At 46.7% G+C, this 7,500-nt stretch overlaps 1 protein-coding gene across 1 annotated transcript in view; it reads right to left on the bottom strand.

The window, feature by feature from the left end:
• The window catches only part of LOC119578810 (filaggrin-like), a gene marked incomplete in the record, with an annotated part of 47,872 nt that overhangs the window by 25,803 nt on the left and 14,569 nt on the right, over positions 1-7,500 (bottom strand).

Below are 7,500 nucleotides of genomic sequence, written 5' to 3' on the forward strand. Positions count from 1 at the left end.
TTCTGCAAGCAATTCGACTTTTACTCTCTCACTCTAACTTCAATTACTTCCTTTCTGTCTCAGTCTCCGCAATCCCCCTTCCTATATTATGTATCTCTTGTCGTACATCCCAGCTCTGTTCTTTATCAAATATTCCGAACATTCCCTTCCCTATCCCCTTTGCTTCGACTGTCCACTATCTCTGTTATTTAGTGCAGTCTCTTTCACTCTCTTCCCCTCTCTTCTATCAAAGTTCTTTGTCTTCCAAGCCTCGATTTTTTTCATTCCGTCCGTGCCCTTCTGCCTCTTTTTCTTTTTATTTCTTTCTATGTCTCTTTCACTATCCCCCCTCCTTTCTTTCTTTCTTTCCTTCCTTTCTTCATTCATTTATTAATTCATTCCTCCCTGCCCTTCCTCTCTCCTCCCACTCCCCTCTTCCCTCCCTTCTCAATCCCCTCCTATTCTACAATCTCCCTTTCCTCCCACCCCTTCTCTCCCTCTATCTCATTTCTTTCCTTCACTCTCTTCTCTCCCGCTCTTCAGCCTCTCTGCCTTCCTCCCTTCTCTCCTTTCTTCTTTTCTCCTCTCCTCTCCCCTCTTCTCCTCCTCTCCTCTCCTCTCCTCTCCTCTCCTCTCCTCTCCCTTCTCCTCCTCTCCTCTTCCCTCCTGCCCTCCCCTTCCCTCCCCTCCCTTCCCTCTCTCCCCCTATCTCATTCCCTCCTCCATCAACTCTTATGAACCCTGATCCCTGGAGACTCCCGCGCAGGTACTAACAGGTCATCTTTAAGGCGCGAAAGATTACAATTATATCACGAGGCCTTTACACGTTCGTCTACTGCATCTCTCATACTCGACAAAATACGTCTTTTTTTTCTCTCTCTCTTTTATTCACCTGTTCCTTTGTTTTAAACATCTTCAAGAATCCCTCTCTTCCTCCCTTTCTACTGCTCTTCTCCTCCTCCTTCTAGTTACCCTCGTCTTCTCCTTCTCTTCTCCTACTTCTCCTCCTTTCTCTTCCTGATTCTCTCATAACTCACTGACTTCCCCTTCGTGAAAAGGCAGTTTTACACAACCCTTCCCCTCTCCTTTTCCTCCTTCCTCATATTACCCTCACCTCCACCCACCTCTCCTACCCTCACCCGGCCCCCCGACCCCCCCCCCCCCTGCCATTACCTCATCCACACAGCACCTGAGTACCTCCACGCCTTGAATTCTATTTCTTTAACCTTTAAGACGACGATCTTGAAGACGGAACACACGACGGAATCACGTACGTGAACGCGCGCGCACACGCGCTCACACACACACCTATTCATATGTGGGAAAATCTCGGAACAAATGAAAAAAGTACCAAAGAGGTGGAATGGTGAAATAAGGCAGCAATAAAGGTGATGTTAGAATATAATAATAGTTAAGTTATATCAAAATAAAAACAATTGATCTAACGATAATGATAATGATGATGATGATGATGATGATAAAAATAATAAAAACTACAAAAATAACAATAACGATAATGATAGTAATGACCGTGATAAAAAATAAGAAAAATAATGATGAATGATGATAAAAAAAAGAAAAAATAACGATGCGATGATGAAAAATATAATGATACTTGTCAACATGAATATGGTTCATAATGATACTTATAACGATATCATCGTAGCGCCCCTCGCAGCCGCCCCCCGCCCCTCATTGCCTTTCTTAAAATGATTCCCTCAACGAACCCAGTGCAACCAACCTCTCAACCTTTTCCCCAAATTCCAGGTTAATTCCAGTCCCCGAAACAAAAAAAACGGTATATTGCATTTTTAACACGACGACGGTTTACACTGGGATGGTCAGGAAAAGCTAACTGCAACTTGTCCACGTAATAACGTTGCATTTCAACTATTAATTATCAGCAACCCGTCAACAGCAGAATATTTGTCTTCACTAATCTGTCACCTGTCATCAATCATCACCAACCTGTCAAGTGCATAATCACTTTGTAAAAAAATCACCTTAAAAAAAAGGGTTACCTGGTTTAATTCTGATTACGACAGACGAAAGTCAGGTCCCGGGTCTTGGGTCACTTGAACTGGTTGTTCAGGTTACCAGGTCAACCGATGATGACATTTCTACTAGGTTCACAGGCTGAACACTTGGCACCGACAGCGTCGTTGACTGTCTGACTCCTTGTCTGACTGACTAATCACAGGATATTTAGCCACCTGGCTGATTTAATGCAATTACATACTACGTACGAATCAAAAAGTAGAAGCAGTAACTTATGTACAAAGGCGAAGTGAATCATATCTGTGGTTGTTGAAGAGAGTGTTTGCATAAGGCCAAAGACTGTTAATGATCATGGTATGAAGCACAATATACAACTCCATTTTGTGTTCATGATGTACTGACGACGCGACGCAGCCAGTGCGGATGTGAAGACATCCTTACCATGCCGTCAACACAATAGAGCCACTGACTGAATCGCAAGCAAGGCGTAATAAGAAAGATACACAATGATGGAGACATAAAACATAAATTGGTGTTCAATGCCGGATAATCCTAGAACATCATATCAATTTTCCACTTTTTTCTCATGCGTTACGTAATATGATCACAAGACCGATCACATGAGATATAAGACATTCTGTATCACTATATCCACTTCATTTCCTTCAGGAGAGCAAGCAAGCATTACACCACGGAACAAACCTCCGTACCCATCGCGTGTGCTTCCGCGGCCGAGCTTAAACCCGGAGTGCTTCCAATCCAAAGTCTTACAGCACTACAAGGTACCAATGCAGGCGTGGCAAGCAGAGACAAGCAGGAGTATGCGCGTGGTCTCACATATACACATTTCCCCTCTGTTGGTTGCCGGTATTCCCGCTGATGGCGCTGGCTGTTTATTCATCTCCCTCCCTAGTGGGCGAGACGCGAACTAGGCGTGCTATTTCCGCCCCACCATAGCTCGTACGCAAGATCTCTTTAGCGAGTGTACAGTGTGCGGGTGCGACTTTCCCGGTGGCTGCTGCATATCAGAGGGGGTCGACTCAAGAGAGTCCGCAAGCGAACGATAGCGGATTATTATTATTTTTTTTTTTTTTTATTATTATTTTTTTTACCATTAAAGGAGATTCCACACGGACCCGAACTCGCACAGCCTCATGTACACTCCCTACAAACGCATATCAACACGTGACCTTTTGCCTTAAAGAGCCACGTGTGTGCCCTACTCCCCCGCTACCCCCGCCCCTCTTGCGTCCGTCCCCACCGCGGAAATTCTAGCGCGTCGACGGGCGTAATAAAGCCGTTCATGCTCACCTTGACATGGCACCGTGACTAACGCCGAAGCGTCCCGCTGATGACACGACGGGGGATCACTCCTGATGATAAGACGCTGAGAACCACTCCGACCCGATTCGACCCGATCCGAATGCCGCCCGAAGGTTGGTGTGTCGGTGGGTCGGCCAGTGATGAAGGTCCTTATGGTCCCCGTTGCCGTCCAGAAAAGAGTTCCAAGAAGTCTCCCTCTCTCCCCTATAATGACTCGGTGCCGTCTGCGAGCATCCTGCATGCCCGCACGCGCACCCTCGTCACAGGTGATGCAGCGCCACGGGGAGCTGGACGTGGGTAGCGGGGGCGAAGAGGCAAAAGAAGGGGAGGAAGGAGAGCGTAACACAACCACTCGTTTCGTAACACGAAGATAAGGCCGACTCGAATAAGAGCTTCACAAACACACGGGTCCCGCCGCAGAGACGTCGCCACCACTCGCTACCGAGAACTGTAGCCTCTGCTGCCGCTGGGGTGCTGGTGTCGGTGACGGAAGCCTGGCACTGGCCCAGAGGGGACGGCCGCCGTGCCAACTCGGGCGGAGGAGGACCCTGCCTGCCTCACCTTGCCTCTTGCACCCCCCCCCCTTGTCCCTCCTCCTCTCCTTCTTCTGTCTTCTCCCTCCCTTCTACCTTTTCCTCCTTACCTCCCTCCCTCCTTTCTCCCATCCCCTCCCCTTCCTCCATCTCCCTCTCTCCCTTCCCCTTCCTCCATCTCCTTTTCTCTCCCTCCTTTCCTACCTCCCCCCCCCCCCGCCCCTTTCCTCCACAAAACAAAGAGAGAAAAAAGGTATGCCCCAAGCAGGGTACGCCTCCCACTCATCTTGCAAGCACACACACACACGCTTCGGGTCTCCAGATGTCCCCAAGCGTGACCGTCCGCATAGCTGGCAACCACAGCAACCCCCCCCCCCCATCCTAACCTTTATCCGTATCCCTCAACCCACCCTGAATCCCTCCCTAACCCCACTGCTCACTACCGTAAACTCCCCTGAAGTTCCGTCTCCTGGGGAAACAGAAGCACCTGTTGAAGGCCCCGCGTCCGAGCCACTTTTCAGACCTTTCCTTCCCTCTTCTTATTTCTCTTCCTTTTCTTACCCTTGTCATCCCTATAATCAATTCCGTAATCATCGTTTCGCCGTCATTATCATCATCACCACCCTCATCGTCATTGTTATCCTCATCATCGTAGTCGTCTTCCTCTCTATCATCATCGTCAGTCATCCTCTTTAATATCTTCATCCTCTTCATCATCGTCATCATTTCCACCATTCCACGTTAGAGTCAACCAAGACATTTTCTTTGCGTATGTGAGAGAGAAACAGATATCTCCATAACAGATCGCCACCAAAGGAAATGAGGAACAAAACACACACACACACACACACACACACACACACACACACACACACACACACACACACACACACACACACACACACACACACACACACACACACACACACACACACCGAAAGATAAATAGAAGAAGCATTAGAGCACTCGACCCCCCCCCCCCTTCTTAAAGCTTAAATAACAAGGATTCGAAAAACATCACGACTCGCCCACTCGCCGTCAGAGTCAGCCCCGCCCCGTTCCCGTTACGTCGCTCGAGTGACAACTGCGCGTATTCATTACGTCGGAGTTCAGCCGTTTTGTGCTCCCCCCTCTCTCTACATGCGTTTGAATATCGTCGTAATTAAGCTTTCTAAAAATAGCTATGGTCATTAAAGGTCAAATAAAACGTAACTTAAGAATGATCTACTACAGAATTATTCCATGAAATACAGCAGGGAGATTAAAAAGATAATGAAAATCGGCAAATACTGTATGTAACATGTTTGTATAAATAATATAAATAAAGGGAAACGCAACTACAATTAGAGAAAAACAACAACCGAGAGACTAATTATACTTGTAAATGCCAATGAGCTCAAAAAATACACATGAGTAACAGCTTATCAAGTATAATTCTAAATATCTCGCTTGTTCACATGTATTAATATATTGTGGAGCAACGTGTATTTTAATTCTAATCGCTTGCTCACATGTATTAATATATTATGTAAAAACGTGTATTTTAATTCTGATTTTTTTTGTCTACTTTCTCTAGCTCATGCCAGCCTTTTAACTAGAGATCCTTGCAAAGATTTTGAGACTGCAATGTTGCATGTCTACAGGCTCACACAAACTGCGCAGGACCTCTCGTTGGTTGCCAGATTTCTCCCCTTCTTTCTTAAATGTGCAAGATAAAAATACAATTACGCAAAAAATATCCATTTAACTTGCTCGTTTAAGACTTCACCCAAACTTCTGCCTTTCCACGTTAACGTCGAAGTTTCTCCCTATGAGAAAAATGTACGATCCCTCATTTCTTCAGTCGCGACCCAGTTTAATTAACTCCCGCAACATCTTTCCTATATTACTTTATATACATTAATTGTAACAATGACTAGCAACCGAGAGAAAGTACGTAATCAGGCTACTTGCAGGCAATAACAATATAATTATATACTTGGTTCGTAACAGCATTTTGTACATAAACAAAAAAAGAACAATATTAACAAAAATAAAGTTTCCTAAAAACAATTTCAAAACATACGCCACATACAGTATTTCTTTTTTTTCTCTCTCAAAGAACAACTGGGAACAGTGACTCGAGAAGGACAGACAACCCGATCAAACTCAAAACTGAGCCCTACTTTTAAAAAAATATAAAATTGAAACAAATGGATGCATAAAAAGTGATCTTCGCCAGACCCACATCCGCCGCAAACACTATCTCTTCCCACGCTGACTCACCTGCTCTCCCTCGCCGCTCCCTTATACCCACTCCCTGCTCCTCTTTCCCCTCTCTCCACTCCTCTTTTCACTCTTGCACACCTTCTCCTCCCCCTCTTACCTTTCCCCAACTTAGCTTCCCTCTCTTACTCACCCTCCTTCATCCCCCTCCCTTCTCCCCTCACCTACTCCTTTCTCCCTCTTTTCCCCATTCCCCCCACCCCTCTCTGCCTCTTTTCCCCTCTCTTTCCACCCCCCTCTCCCTCTTTTCCCCCCTCCTTCTTCCCCTCCTGCTCCTCCCCGGCCGATCGGGAGGCCCACTTCCTCCGCGGTGACACAAGTACGCACATCGGACTTGGAATCCTTTTCTTCCCCTGTCTTCTTCTCCCCTTCCTTTCAAACTCTTCCGCTGTTTTTTTTCTTCTTCTTCTCCATTTGCTGCACCTTCTCCTTCTAAATTTCTCTTCGCCTTCCCTTCGCCTCTTAATTTCCCTCTTCATCTTCACCTTCCCCTTTTTCCAACTCCCTTTCTCTGTCTTCATTTCCAATGACTTTCAATATTAAAAGAATAAATCCAGGCGACATTCTGCTCTAAGACCAACGCACTTCCAGCGCAGAGAGATCGAAGCATCATCGAAAACGACAAAGGAATGAGACCGAACAGAGAATCGAAGATAAAAAGAAAGGGAGAAGAGACAGAGAATTGTAGGAGAGAGAGAGAGAGAGAGAGAGAGAGAGAGAGAGAGAGAGAGAGAGAGAGAGAGAGAGAGAGAGAGAGAGAGAGAGAGAGAGAGAGAGAGAGAGAGAAACATGATTCTACCCCGGGAGACCGTGAGATGCTCTGCCAACTGATTTCTGCTTAGCAACCAACCTCACCGGAGATCCGATAAATTGAATAAACAAATGCATCCGCAACGTTTAGACATGTCTGACCAAGTACACTTTAAGATCCCACCGTAAGATATGTCACAGCAAGCCATGCCCAATCAATGTCTGCATTCGTGGCTCATGTGGGTCCCTCCATAACTTTAATAAACAAAAGGGGTCCGCCGAGGTACTGGGGGTGGGGGGTCCGGACCAATGCCTTAGGACATGCTATTATGTTACTCATCACACGCATAAAAGGAACCTGAAACAAACAAGCAAAAACACGAAGTCAAGCCAGCAACGAGAAGGTAACGAGAGCAAAACAGAGAGGGGAAAGAGCAGATAGCAAACAGGAGTGGCATCCAAGGGGAGAGGGCATTGAGTACATGTTATAGAGCAAGAGTACAGCGGAGGGAGGGAGGGAGGGAGGGAGGGAGGGAGGGAGGGAGGGAGGGAGGGAGGGAGGGAGGGAGGGAGGGAGGGAGGGAGGGAGGGAGGGAGGGAGGGAGGGGAGGGGGAAAGAGAGGACGGGGGAAGAGAGGAAATCAAAGCAAGG

The sequence above is a fragment of the Penaeus monodon genome, chromosome 11 (assembly GCF_015228065.2).
Source record: "Penaeus monodon isolate SGIC_2016 chromosome 11, NSTDA_Pmon_1, whole genome shotgun sequence".
In the NCBI taxonomy this organism is placed as follows: Eukaryota; Metazoa; Arthropoda; class Malacostraca; order Decapoda; family Penaeidae; genus Penaeus; species Penaeus monodon.